General features: G+C 42.6%; 1 long non-coding RNA gene across 2 annotated transcripts; it reads right to left on the reverse strand.

Moving 5' to 3' along the window:
* Positions 1-6,016: 6,016 nt before the first annotated feature.
* On the reverse strand, positions 6,017-12,996 carry LOC143942822 (uncharacterized). 2 transcript variants are annotated; one of them, XR_013264847.1, is made up of 3 exons: positions 12,172-12,996; positions 7,220-7,444; positions 6,017-6,344 (listed from the first exon to the last, which is right to left on the reverse strand). It is a non-coding gene; the product is annotated as an uncharacterized LOC143942822 (long non-coding RNA). The 2 variants fall into 2 exon arrangements; XR_013264846.1 differs by lacking the exon at positions 12,172-12,996 and having other exon boundaries at positions 7,220-7,560.
* Between the last annotated feature and the right edge of the window lie 2,242 nt (positions 12,997-15,238).

A 15,238-nucleotide genomic window follows, 5' to 3' on the forward strand; every position in this document is an offset into this window, starting at 1 on the left:
ACTGGCTATGAACTTCCTTATTCTACGCCATCACGTTCGACTCCGTTGGACTTTTGGACTGATCATGTGTGACTCGGCTTTTAGCTGACAATCCGTTCGTCTGTGTGCTAGTCTGGCGGACTTAAACCGACACTAGGGTAGCTACTGGCTACTGGCTATGAACTTCCTTATTCTACGTCATCACGTTCGACTCCGTCAGACTTTTGGAGTGATCGTGTGTGGCCAAGTCCATTCGCTTGAAAGTCTGGCGGACCTCAGCTGCAAAGTCCGTCGGATTGTCCACCGTACTAAGTCCGCCGGATAGTCTGATCATGTGTACGCGACATTCGTGTTACTTGAATTCCTTTCCAGCTCCAATTTTTTTGCAGAATTTAGCCACAGATGTCCAGAAGTGCCCGGGCAAGGGCAAACAATAAGGAAAAGGTTATCACAATTGGTAGATTTTGTAGCTTGGTGCTGCCTCCTCTAACCCCACTGCTTTACACACTAGCCCAGAAGCACCATTGTTGGAGGTACCACCCTGAATGGGTCATTAGAGGTACTTGAGAAAATATTTTGGAAAAAAATGACAACACTGATGTACATCTGAGCTCTGGCAAGCATATAGGATTTCATGTTCACACAGTGTCCGTGTCACAGAAGGTTCAGGTACTTGTGTTCTTTGACAGATAGAAGTGAAGCATGTTAACTGATAACCCTACTGGGATATCATTGAGAACAATAGGAAGAGCCCGCTATGATAGAACAATGTGTCATTCATGGAAGCAACCCCATTAATGTCAAAGAAACAAACAAGTGCAGTCTTCTAGAAAGACAAATTGATTTGTTATTTTGTAATATATAACACCATACAATGCATGCATTGCTCCCAGCATTTATATCAAAGGAGAAATAGATCAAAAGGTAATAAGGATCTTTCATTTTTGTTAAATATATAGTACCATCAAGCAAGAGAAAAATGAAAATGGCACTTTTTTTTAGAAATCAGCTCAAACTTATTAACCCAGAGGAACGTTTACATTTGAGGTTTCAGGGAACCCCTCCTAAAATACATTTGTTGGGGGAATAATGCCCATTTCATTGATGGCCAGTAGGAAGACCAGTAGTAAGACAGCTCCCCATATGCGTCAAAAGCCACCCTTGCCCATAGCCAAAAAAGATCATTGGTGTCATGCTGCTCGCTCTGCCAATTGGCGTTTGACTTAGAACTATGAAGCCTCCATCATATAAGAAGTCAACCAGCCACAGCCCAAACCCCTAGCAACCTGCAGTGTAGAGGAATTCTAAAGTTCCATGGAATCCAGGTTAAGAATGGCCGTTCTAGACTAGAGCATTAAAGTAGATATAAAACCTAACTAAACAATGTTTAGCTTGCTAAAGCTTGTGCATCATACACCATTGCCATGTTTTCTTTTTCATAAAATCTTGTTTTCCCATTTTTTTATTTTTCTTAGTGCTGCAACCTCCTTCAAACTCTTACAGCCTCTCCCCGTGCGCATGCACCCACTCCATATAAACATATATAAAACATAATTTACAAAACATATGATAAACTTAAAAAAAAATTCAAGCATTATAGTTTCCCTGTACAATCCCTGACCATTCGCTGAAAGTCTAAGCCTTGTACACACGGTCGGAGATTCCGACAACCAAATCCGTCGGATTTTGTCCGAAACTGTTGCATACACACGGTCGGACAAAGTTGTCGGAAAATCCGACGTGATGACGTTATTTCGTTATGACGGGACTACGTTCACGCTAGTAGCCAATAGCTTTGGTGTAGGAATTTGATCTGAGCATGCGTGGCACTTTGTCCGATCGGAATTCTCTACACATGATCGGAGTATGTCCGATCGGAGCATTTTGTCTGAAAATTTTACCAACAAGTTGGAAAACTTGGTCCGTCGGATACTCAGACGGAAACAGTCCGATGTAGACGACACACACATGGTCCGATCGGACACATTCTGTCGGAATCTCCGACCGTGTTTAAAAGGGCTAACAATGCAGCCAGAGGGGACTGTATAAAGCACAAGCCGTCACAGAAAATTTTACATGGGTTGTCCATTTTGAAAAGTGGCACTGGCTGTCAAAAGTTGATGCTTTTATGTTTAAACTTTTATCTACAGATCAAGGGGGTGTTAAATAATTCCTTCACCTAGGATATTTGCTTTTTTTGCTACTTTTTTCATTTGTTTTTATGCTTAACAACTTCACTGTGTTCACTGTTATCTAAACATCATTTCAAGGGTTTCTCTTTTGTTGTCATCTCGTTTATTCTGGTATCTGGTATTAAGGGATTGTAATTTGTGTTTGTCCTGGATAATTTCACATGAACTGTTGTGATTGGCTCTTGAAAGCTGCTTACTAAAAATCAGATTATCGTAAAAATTGAAGATATAGAAAGTATATTTCATCTGATTTTCTCATTGTGTGCACTATGCATTCGTTTCAACCATTGTTTGATTTGCCCTTGTCCATTTACCTTGAAGATCCCAGATTCAGGATAATTCTTACATATGCAATTATGCAATGCTTTCCAATTGAAAATATATAAGGAGGTTCGCATCTCGTACGTTTAAATGTTAAAATAGAAGTTAAAGCTCGTAGCAACCAACATTTCTGGACTCAAGATAGCATAATGAACTACCATCTAAAAAGGAAGCCACATAAGGTCACAAGTACTCTGGACTTCCTAAGAACAGAACATGCAAAATATAAAAAGTTATTTGCATATTCTGTTCTACTACAGCTTTATTGGTATACACGCACGCATGCACACACACACACATTATATATATATATATATATATATATATATATATATATATATATATATATATATATAGTGACGGAAGTCACTTTCGGCAGGGGGCTCGTGGAACCCATCTTACCTTAGAGAGCTCTGGAAACCCATTTTCCAGCTCCCCCAGCCCCTCTTATGTGTAAGTCAACTTGTGTCTATTAGGGGCACAGGGTGACCGAGAACCCCAGTCGTTTCTGTCATAACCAGACTCACCATACAACCACTCCGGACTCAGCATTTTGTTTTACCCCTGTTATCCTGGGTTCTATATGGGTGGTTTGTGTTGAAAGAATTAAGGTGTTATTTAACTTGGGACAATAATATTTATGAACAATATCCCCCAAGAAATATATGAAGATAAATAATTTCACCTTTCAGACTGCTAGTGTCAGAAACCATGAATTAGACCGAGACAGAAGTACAGTAAAAATCACACTAGTTTAATAATAACAGTAAAAGGTAAACAGAGGAAACGTAGTCAAAACATAGCCAGAGTTCGGTAACCGGGACTGATAGTCAGACAAGCCAGGATGTCGGGGAGCCCGGTATCAGCGTACTTCAGGACAAGCCAGGAAATCAGGAAACTGGAGAATCAGCATAGCGGAGCAGAAAGCAGGATCAGGAACCAGAAGGGATGTCAGCCAAGCAAGTCTTTCACATGTACACATGAGAGAGTCTCTGATATGTTGGCCAGGCAAAGGCATAGAGGATCTGGAGTGAACAGCTTAAGTAGCCAGCAGGACTGACGAGCAGGATATCATCACTAGGTGAGTCACTGTGGAAAGATTAGAGCTGGCAATTTACCGACAGCTGAGTTGCCTGCTCTGAGAAGGAAGGGCTGAGCCCAGTCCTGACAGCCAGATAGTTTGAGGTGGGGTGCGGGTTGCTATGTGTTTATTGCTAGGTGGCTGTATCCCATTGTTCTATTGTTTCAGTCTGCCTATGGGTTATATGGTTTCAAATGGAGAGATGTTGTCCAGGAATTTGGTTCATCCAGTGGAATATGGTTTTAGGCCTTTTTGTTTCCCACTTTGGCCCACTTCACGGTTTTGTCCATACCGAGGTTGTTCAGACTAACAATGAACAATGTCTTTCAGCCTTCTGGCTATTTGTCCTATTTTTTTCTAACCCTGCAGCTGCCTCAGTTGTAACCTCTCTGCTTTAGGCCCCTTTCACACCAGCAGACAGATTGGGTCTGACTGTCCTTTTTACAGGCGGACTGATCAAACCACCCATTGTTCTCAATGGAGTACGTGGATGTCAGCGGACATGTGTCCAATGACACCCGCAGGCATCCGATCCAAACAAGCCAAAAACAGATGGATTGGGATATGTTCGCCATCCATCCAGTGGATCGGATGACAGTCAGATGGAACTGGACAAGCAGCCCTTTCCATCTAACCACCCCATAGAGAACAGGGGGCTGTGTCTGGACCTGTCATCTGCCTGCTCAGAGGGGATCAGTGGAGAGATCCGCTCAATAGATTCCGCTGAAAGGCGCCTAACAGGTTCCATTGGTCACCAGACTAGACCATTTGTCTGCTCACATACAGACTGCTTCTTTTCTTAGCTCAGACATGCTAGGCTATTCAGACGGGGACTACCGCTGTTCTTTCACAATCTCCAACTCTTTCAGACATTGGTCCTTCTTGGCATCCTGTGTAGGCCAACCAAGGCCTGGACATATACTCCCCACATGCCAAGCTTCAACCTGTTCTCGCACCACATAGGAGCCATGACTGACTAAAGAATAGTGATAAACTTGAGTTCAGGCTTGGGTTTGGTTAAAAAAAAGGGGCTATGTGCCCATGTCATTGACCTAATATGAGAACACAACCCATAATAGGTCAAATCAATTGGTCTAATATGACCATGTGGCCATAATAGATCCATGATATGGGCACATGGCCCCTATCATTTGACCAAACCCAAACCTGACCCCAAGTTCATCACTATTCTCTAGTCAGTCAGGGCCCCTATGTGAGGCGAGAGTAGGTTGAAATTTGACATGTGGGGAGTATGTGTCCAGGCCTGGTGGGCCTACACAGACAGGTCGCCAAGAAGAACCAATATCGGAAGGAGTTGTGAAATGATAGCTAACGTACGGGTTTGCACCAAATTAATGTTCATCCCTACTAGAGAATACTCCTTTTTTTGAGCAGCACCCACCTGTGTGGGGAACCTTCAGGGCCGGGACAAGGGGTGGGCAGGAGGGGTAGTTGCCCCTGGCGCAATGGTATATTGAAGGGGTAGGGGGCACCCTGAGCCTAACCCTAAGGGAAAGGGGGGAGCAGTTTGGCATCTTTGCCCAGGGCGCTGGATGACCCTGTCACATTATATTATATTATTTTGTATATAGACTGTTTGAGCAGTAATGCAGAACATTGTTTTATGAATCACTCACCATCTCAAAAGCATTCAGTCTAAATGAACCAGCTCATAAATGGACACAGATTTTCCAGTTTTTCTTAGTCTGGGCTTATGATGGAGTTCATAGACCTACTGTGGTCACATGCAATACTAAATATAGACACTCTTGTAAATACCATTCTGTCATATAAAAACAGGTTGTTATTTATTTGGGAGTTATGACTATTCCTATCTAAGGGTCAAAAATAAGTAATTTAAAGGGAAAATGTTAAGATTTTCAATGATTTCTCACATATATATGAAGAAGTGATCATTTTGATGTAAATAATGGTCTGAATACAGGCATGTATACAGTATAGCAGTGCTATGCAATGGTTATGCTTATTGTTCCGTCTTACAATGCAAGCCAGCCAGCCAAAGCATTAATCACAATCATCATTATTCAGTCAACTTATTAGAAACAATGCACTCCCTGTGGGGCTGATATTCTATCTACATGGGGAGGTTGAATGAGTCTACATGGGGAGGTTGAATGAGTCTCCATGAAATAGAGAGCTCCCTCTAGTGGCTAATATAACAATTTCACTATATTTAGTACTCTCTGCCAGCCTTTCTTAACCTTTTCAACACAGAGGAACCCTTGCTAAAAATGACTATATCTACAACTCATGATGCATTAGTGTGAATGCCCCTTACACTTGTGGTCATTGGGAAGAATTACCTTGTTACAGATAGCTCAAAAGATCTGTGGTGTCAGTGGAAACGTATCCGAGAGGCAGAAATTGTCCATTGATCAAGGAACCCCTATGTCAGGAACCATGAAACAGACAGAAACAGAAGTACAATCAAATCACACTTCTTTAATAACAAAAATAAAAAGGTAAATAGAAAAAAGCATAGTCAAGCATAGAGTCCAGTAGCCAGATCAGTAGTCAGCCAGTCCAAAGTTCATAAACCAGATAGGGTAATCAGCGAGTCCAGACGTCAGGGATCCAAGGAGAGCAACTGCAAGCAGGATGGAAGCCAGGAGGGATGTTAGCAAGCCAGTCTTGAAACAACAGCAGGAGAAGGTTCCTAGTGATGTGACCAAACGTGAAGGCAAAGGAGAAATGAGCTGGAAGACTTTAAATAGGCAGGCCAGATGAGTATCATCGGGAACAGCTGGTAACTGTGGGGAGAGAAGAGAACTGGCAATTAGCCGACAGCTGAGCGGCCAGCCCAGAGGAGGAAGGGCTAAGCCAGCCCTGACACCCTAGCAACCTCTGGAGGAACCCTTGAGTCCCATGGATCCCTGGCCGAGAAACCCTACTCTATACTGTATATCACCTTAATACCCCTTTCACTCCTTCCTATGACATTACTCATATTACATAGTTGGTGTGTCCCTTCGGATTTAGACACCTTCCAAATTGTGCTAGAATTTTTAACAAGAGCCATTTTTGCCCTCACTGTGGATTCCTATTTTTCTATCTATCGACTGCTCTTCACTCGTGATCTCCTGTTCTCTGAACCTCAAGGCACCAAACTAACATAGATCAACAATAGGTAGAAAGGACACACAACACAATAGGACACACACATGGGGAAGGGAGACATATACAGACATCAGAATTGTGGGGAGCACTTAGAGGGAACACAAAGGGGAGGAGTGCCTAGGGTCCACTATAGACAAAGTTTAATTGTGTATTGGTGACTATTTCTTCATATCGTGGGACATCTTAATAATCTAAACAAAAAATACAATCCCTTTGGGTGGACTTTTAAGGCACTCAATACATAATAAAGATAATAGTAAAATATAGTATTTATTGAACAAACATTAAAAACATGGAGTGTGCAACTCTGTCTAAAAAATTACACCATCAAAGTATTGTAATCTTCCTTGACCCGATGCTTTTCAGAGCATAAACATCTCCTTCTTCAGGGATGTATCTTAGAAATTGATCACGTCTACAACATAAATGCAAGAAATCAATCACAGACCAATGATAACAGTACATTGTCACATATATAATATATCTTTCTAATGTTTCAAAGACTTACTCATATTGAAATGGTGTCATGGATGAACCTTCCATATCAATTTTAAAAGCAAAAGACAGAAGACATAACAATGAGCTGTGTCTCAGATATTCCTGCTCATATGGCTCATCACATCATCAAGTCTCATAGTGCAATCAACTTTCTATTTTTGAGAAATACCTCCCATAGATCCCTCGGGGGTTGGTAGACAACAGAGAACACTGAGGTCAATGGTTGGACAGGGACCTGCAAGAGTAAATAGTAAAAGTTATATGGAGTGTTCATGCGTGACACCATTTCAATATGAGAAAAGTCTTTGAAACATTAGAAAGATATATATATATATATACTACAACTTCTTCTTGTAGTTCTTCACCCTCCTTGAGCTCCTGGTCTCTCACTAGACCCTCTGATTCGCTATTCTGAATCTCGTGAACTCCTCAAGGCTTTTGCGGTGGTATCTCCCTCAAGCGATTCACAATATATATATATATATATATATATATATATATATATATATATTGTGAAAATGTAGTGCTATCATTGGTCTGTGATTGATTTCTTGCATTTATGTTATAGACGTAATCCATTTCTAAGATACAGCCCTGAAGAAGGAGATGTTTATGCTCTGAAACGCATCGGGTGAAGGAGGATCACATTATCTTTGATGGTGTCATTTTTTAGACAGAGTTGCACATTCCATGTTTTTAATATTTGTTCAATAAATACTATATTTTACTATTATCTTTGTTATGTATTGAGTGCTTTAAAAGTGGATTGTACTTTTTTGTCTATAGACAAAGTTTAGCCCTGAGATGTTGAGGTTGATTTGCCGGTTTTGCTGGGTGGAAACCTGTCGGGGTCAGAGGCAGAAGGGAAGCTGTCGCCACTAAGGGACCAATCGCCTTTACCAGGGACCACAGTGAGTAACTGAAGCAAGTACCGGAGCAGTATTCTCACCGAACGGGCATGGTGAAGAATCTGGAAACTTCAGGCGGTGATCAAGTCAGGGACCCAACCAGCGGAGGTGATGCTTGCAGAGCAGCCTTGTGTGACAAGCTAGGAACCGAGCCAGTCAAGAGGGGTGAAGCTTGAAAGGTATCCGGAGTGCCGAGCTAGGGTCTCAGCAGGGAAGCGTCTGTGACGCTTGAGGGAGATACCACCGCAAAAGCCTTGAGGAGTTCACGAGATTCAGAATAGCGAATCAGAGGGTCTAGTGAGAGACCAGGAGCTCAAGGAGGGTGAAGAACTACAAGAAGAAGTTGTAGTACAGCTGAGAGAACTGTTATGTTGAGTTAGGAACTGTTTAATTACTGTAATCATAAGAGACAGCAATCCTGCACGTGCAGAAGTGGCACCTTGCTGGGGCCTTTCCCTGTACGGCTGTCGTCCTGTTGAAGTCCCCGGGTCGGCCATTTGAAATTGCAACTACTTAAGTGTGTCCTGGCCCTAACCCTACTTCCCTTGCAAAATATAAAAAAAGGACTGTCAAAGAAATAAAACCTCTTTTACATCCAAGAAGTGTCTGGCGCCCAATGACTTTTACCAGCTTTGCACCCACTATGCTTCACAACCCACCACAAATTGGAGGATGTCAGCTATCTTTGGCCTTGAAGGTTCCCATTAGGCTGGAAGAGGTCAGAGAGTCTGCTACACTTATGTCTCTGTACATAGATCTTATCATATGGAACTCAGTCAAACCCTGTGCTCCAAAAGAGAGACAAATAGGTTGTTCACTTTGCAAGGGAACTTGCCCCAGGTGCGTGGCAGCAGGAGACAGAGAAACAGCATTACATTGACCTCCATAGGGCCTGTCAGCACACGTCTGACTACTGGAGTACAGGCAGGCTGAGCTCCCGAGTAGAATGCAAATCAGAAAATGGACAGTTTGAAATTGGAATGCAGGGGGAGTGTCAGCATACCTCCGAACATTTTGAGATGGGAATGAGGGACACCTACTAGCAAAAGTATGTAGGCATAGGACACGCCCCCTGTCACACCCCCTTAAAGGAGAATTAACCAAAAAAGGTTAATTAAATCCACAAGAGCTTTTTTTTTTTTTACTACTACTATTCCTTTATATTGGCCTTTGAAATTTACAAATGTAGCAATTTAGAATTTGGATGAAAGGTTTAGCACTGGGAAACACTTTTTAAAAGATAAATTGTGCATTTTATATACAACTATTTAGATCAGACCAAAATGAGGGACGAATGAGGGGGAATGAGGGACAGAGGGACATTGCTCCAAATCAGGGACAGTCCCTCAAAATCAGGTACAGTTGGGAGCTATGCTGTAAGGATCACCACATGTTTCACACAAAAGGAAGAAACACAAAGAGAACAAGATACTTTTCAACATAACTAGGGCTGTGGAAATTAAAGATCAATTCCTCGATTAATTGATTAATTTTTTTGATCGATCAAAATTCTTTTGATCTGTACTCAGAGAGTTCCGCCGGAGATCCGGTGACGTCACGGGCATCAACGTCACTGGACTCCTCGCCCCTTCCCCAAGTGCCTCCATCTGCTAACGAAAGGGAAGGGGGGAGGAGTCCAGTGATGTTGAAGTTCTGATTGAACGTAACGCATACGGGGGAGGAGCTACGCATGACGTCTCCCGCTGCTGGCCTACGGAACTAACACGATTGTCGGCTTTATGTGCTGTTTTTTTTTTTATCATGTGAGTAGTTTGTGTTTGAACATAAAAATTAAATCTTATACTTAAAGCGGGGTTCCACCCCAAAGTGGAACTTCCGCTGATCGGAACCCTCCCCCCCTCCGGTGTCACAATTGGCACCTTTCAGGGGGGAGGGGGGTGGAGATACCTGTCAAAGACAGGTATTTACACCCACTTCCGGGCACAGACTCCCGTGGGAGTCTACGCCATTTCCTGTCCTGCTGCGCTGTCTGCTGGGACACACACGGGTCTCAGAGACAGCGCGGACAATTCCTATTGCGCTGCGCGACTCGCGCATGCACAGTAGGGAACCGGGAAGTGAAGCCCATTTGCTTCACTTCCTGATTCCCTCACCTAGAATGGTGACTGCAGCAGCCGAGAGCCGAGCGATCGATCGGCCTCGGCTGCCGGCATCGCTGGAACCCGGGACAGGTGAGTGTCCATTTATTAAAAGTCAGCAGCTGTAGTATTTATAGCTACTGGCTTTTAATATTTTTTTTGTAGGTGGAATCTCTCTTTAAGCGCACTTAGATTTTTTCTTTCTACCCATGACCTGGCGTCCTTGCTGAGATCTAAGGAGACGTGAGAGAAGCTTATGGTCCGTGTTATCCCTTTTGATACCCACTTGCATGACCACCTGTTTGCACAGGGGTCCATGCCATAAGGTTAGAGTGATTAGTTAGGCCGGAAGTGGAGGGATTATCACGCTACTGTGGAAAAAAAAATTACTTACGTCAGTGCTACAGTTTAAATTTAAAACGTATTTGTGTGAACTGTGAAGTTAAGTCATGGATTGTGGAAACTAACTAGTGTTGGGTGATTGTATATAGTGTATACCACATTTACCACTGACTAATGCAGAGTTGCAATGCAAGGAGATCAGCTAAAAGTAGTTGGATCTGTATGTGCAAAATAATTAATCGAAATTAGTAGATTAATCTATTTAAAAAAAAAATTGATTAATCGAACAGGAAAATTTTAATCAGTAACAGCCCTAAAAATAAAAGCTTGTCTCTAACTGGCTCTTATGTGCTCATTATTTGCTCAATTTTTCTTTAGGGTTAATAGCACTTTTAGGGGGTTATTTACGAAAGGCAAATCCACTTTGCACTGCAAGTGCCCCTGAAAGTGCACTTGGAAGTGCAGTCGCTCTAAATCTAAGCCCTTGTACACAAGGTCGGATTTTGTCAGACGGATTTTGTCCGACGGATTTTGTCCGACGGATTTTGTCCGACGGATTTTGTCCGAAACTGTTGCATACACACGGTCGGACAAAGTTGTCGGAAAATCCAAATGTTCAGAACGTGGTGACGTTATTTCGTTACGACGGGACTACGTTCAAGCTAGTAGCCAATAGCTTTGGTGTAGGAATTTGATCTGAGCATGCGTGGCACTTTGTCCGATCGGAATTCTCTACACATGATCGGACAAGGTCCGATCGGATCATATTGTCGGAAAATTTTATAGCCAAGCTGGAAAACTTGGTTCATCGGATATTCCGACGGAAACAGTCGGATGGAGCCCACACACGGTCCGATTATCCGACAACACGGTCCGATCGGACATTTTCCGGCGGAATGTCCGACTGTGTGTACAAGGGCTAAGGGGTAGATTTGAAATGAGGGGAAGCTCTGCTGATTTTATCATCCAATCATGTGCAAGCTAAAATGCTGCTTTTATTTACCTTGCATGTCCCCCTCGGATCTACAGCGACTTTACTTCCAAGTGGACTTGCAGTGCACAGTCGATTTTCCTTTAGTAAATAACTAATTAACTAATTAATTAAAATGAGTTGATTAATCAATTAAAAAAACTTGAAAAGTAGGGGGCGGACTGACAACTCATGGGGCCCCTGGGCAATAAGAGATTATGGGGCCCCCAGGCAATCAGAGATTATGGGGCCACACAGTATACACACACACACAGACAGTATACAATCACACAGTATACACAGACATGTTTCTGTTGGCTGAGAAGGTACTGGAGAGGTGGGGCAGCTATAATCTCAGGATTTTTAGACTAAAAGGACATCGGTAAGGGACATTACAGAGACAGAAGTAAAAAAAAAAAACAGATTTTTTACATACTGTCCCTGGTTTTACTAAGGCTGGCAACCCTGATGGCCCCCCTAGTGGCCCAGGGCCCTCGGGCACTGCCCGAGTGGCTGAATGGTCAGTCCACCCCTGTAAAACAGACACATGTCAGGAATATGACATGTTGGGGTAACATGCACTTTAAGTCTACATTACCCAACCCTTTCCACTAAAGCAAATGTAACGTATGTAGATCCATACCTACATCCGGCACGTAGTGCCGCTCAGCTTCGGGACCGGAGCGCGGGATGCCAAAAGCAGAAGGCTAAACTACAATGGAAAGCACCGAGATCTACTTGCTAAACTTACACAAACACTCGATTCGCTGTCAACTTTTCCTAATGCAATATTATTTCTTCCTTCTTAGTGACTGCATTCCCATGACCCATTATCTTGAACTATGATATTTTCTGGAACCGTTTGTAATCACCAAAAGATTACTCAACAAGCGCTATATATTTAGTTTTGTGGGAACCTTGCCTTTCCCAGGCAGTTTTTTTTTTCCATGGGTCATGTTCATACTGTACTGTTTTGTTTCTGATATTGTTCAGTTACTAAGAATGGGTTAATTGTGGCACGCATTGGCATGTTCTCCTCATAAATGGCTCACCAAAGCCATTCATCTCTTGAGTGGATTGTGAAGTACCTTGCCCCCCCACTGACTAGCCCTGTTTGTTCATTCTTTGGTAGGCCTCAAAAGCCTTTTGTTGAGCATTGGAATTCCAAACACGTCTTGGCTTGTAATTACCTTGTGTATTTAGAGTAATATAAAGTCTAAAGTGTTTGTGTGGGCTGCTTGGGCAAACAGAAGACACTTCCTAGTCTGTGGCAAGAATATTGTCTGACGTCAATGCTTTATAAAAAGATCTTGTCAATAAATGAAATATACGTGTAATATATGTTGTGTAGACAATTTCATTTTATTTTTGTTAGATATGCGTTATCGTTTTTTAGCCTTATACATATAAACTCATCTTTTATTTATTTACTTTTTACTAAAATAGACCCATCTGCACACCTCCCAACATTTTGAGATGGGAATGAGGGACACCTACTACCAAACGTATGCAGGCCTAGGACACGCCCCTTTAACCACTTGCTTACTGGGCACTTAAACCTCCCTCCTGCCCAGACCAATTTTCAGCTTTCGGCGCTGACGCATTTTGAATGACAATTGCGCGGCCATACAACACTACCCAAATGACATTTTTATCATTTTTTTCCCCACAAATAGAGCTTTCTTTTGGTGGTATTTAATCACAGCTGGGGTTTTTATTTTTTGCTAAACAAACAAAAAAAGATGGAAAATTTTGAAAAAAAAAAAATTGTTTAATAGTTTTTTTTATAAAATTTTGCAAACAATTTTTCTGCTTCACTTCAGTTTATACTCTCTCATCCTATAACCACCACTGCGTATAAACACAAGCACTTACACACACAAATGTCCGTATCTATTGGAAGCTGTGGGATCTCTAATCAAGCAGCTGCTTGTATTTATTCTTCCCAAAGGTAAATGATTAAATTCAATGAATTATAAAAACTGACCAACATACAGAATAAATGCTACAAGATAATCACTATCCCCAGACATTCACTGTTATATTGATCAAGCAGCGCTATTCTAATTGATCAATTATTTTGATCATAAAAATTATTAGTGGATATCAATTGCCATTAATCAATGAAATAAAATTAATCAATAAATACAATAAATTAATCACAGAAGGGTCATCAGGTTCTTTAAGGCCTTGTACAAACGGTCGGACATTCTGAAAACCAAATCTGTTGGATTTTGTCCGACGGATTTTGTCCGAAACTGTTGCATACACACGGTCGGACGAAGTTGTCGGAAAATCTGATCGTTCAGAACGTGATGACGTTATTTCGTTACGACGGGACTACGTTCAGGCTAGTAGCCAATAACTTTGATGTAGGAATTTGATCTGAGCATGCATGGCACTTTGTCCGATTGGAATTCTCTACACATGATCAGAGTATGTCCGATCAGAGCAGTTTGTCGGAAAATATTTCCAGAAAGTTGGAAAATTTGGCCCGACGGATATTCCGACAGAAACAGTCCGATGCATACCACACACAGTCGGAATATCCGACAAAACGGTCCGATAGGACACATTGCGTCGGAATCTCCGACCGTGTGTACAAGGGCTAAGGCTCACTGTGTTGCTCACACTGAGGGCCTTAGATGATGTCTTCACAACGAAACGCGCCAGAGTGGTAACGTACGATAAAGAAACCTATTGCCGCAGAGGAGAGATCAGGGGAGGCCGATTCGTGTAACAACACAGATCCCAGGGATGCGTGAGCAACACAGTGAGCCTAAGGCCGCGTACACACGGGCGGACTGTTCGCCCAACTTTGCTCGTCAAACAGTACGACAAACAGTCCGCTCAAAATTTTCATGAACGGACTTGACCACACACGATGAACGAACAGTCCGCTGAAAGCGTGCGCGATGACGTAAACGGCACGTACGACGGGACTAGAAAAACGACGTCCTATACACTGCAATGCAACCTTCGCCGTGTAAATTCTTTCTGAGCATGCGCGAGACTTAGTTTGTCGAACAAGCCTACACACGAGCGGACTGTCCGCTCAAACCAAGTTTCAGCGGACTGTCTTACGGGAATTCCGAAAAACTTTGTTCGTCAGACTGTCCGCTGAAACTGTCCGCTGAAGCCCACACACGAGCGGACTGTCCGCTCAAACCAAGTTTCAGCGGACTGTCTTACGGGAATTCCGAAAAACTTTGTTCGTCAGACTGTCCGCTGAAACTGTCCGCTGAAGCCCACACACGAGCGGACTGTCCGCTGAAACACTGTTCAGCGGACAAAGTTGGGCGAACAGTCCGCCCGTGTGTACGCGGCCTTAGAGAACCTGATGACCCTTTTGTGACTCAGATTTTTGCCTATTGAAGAATTTGTGTTTGTGAGTGGATTATTTGCTGTTTTTATATGAATAAAGTTAAATGGTGTTTTATGGAATTACACTATATGTGGCCCCTTTTTTCCCTATATAACCAATATCTGGGAAAATTGGAGTTAGTGAGATAAAAAGTTTTTGTGGAAGAAGAAGGAGTAATGAAAACCAAAACCAATATGGATTAGCCTGATGTGCTTGCGAAACATTGGCTATATCAGTGTATTCTGCTAGGAATATCACCAAAAGGGGGTCTTCACTCATCACAAACCTCCTTTGAGTGGAGTGCACGTGTGAGGGTGGTGTAGAAAGACGGGTGGTGGTGAAGTAC

Source organism: Lithobates pipiens, unplaced genomic scaffold (assembly GCF_037356315.1).
Source record: "Lithobates pipiens isolate NorthernLeopardFrog02 unplaced genomic scaffold, aLitPip1_a1.2 Scaffold_30, whole genome shotgun sequence".
Taxonomy (NCBI): Eukaryota; Metazoa; Chordata; class Amphibia; order Anura; family Ranidae; genus Lithobates; species Lithobates pipiens.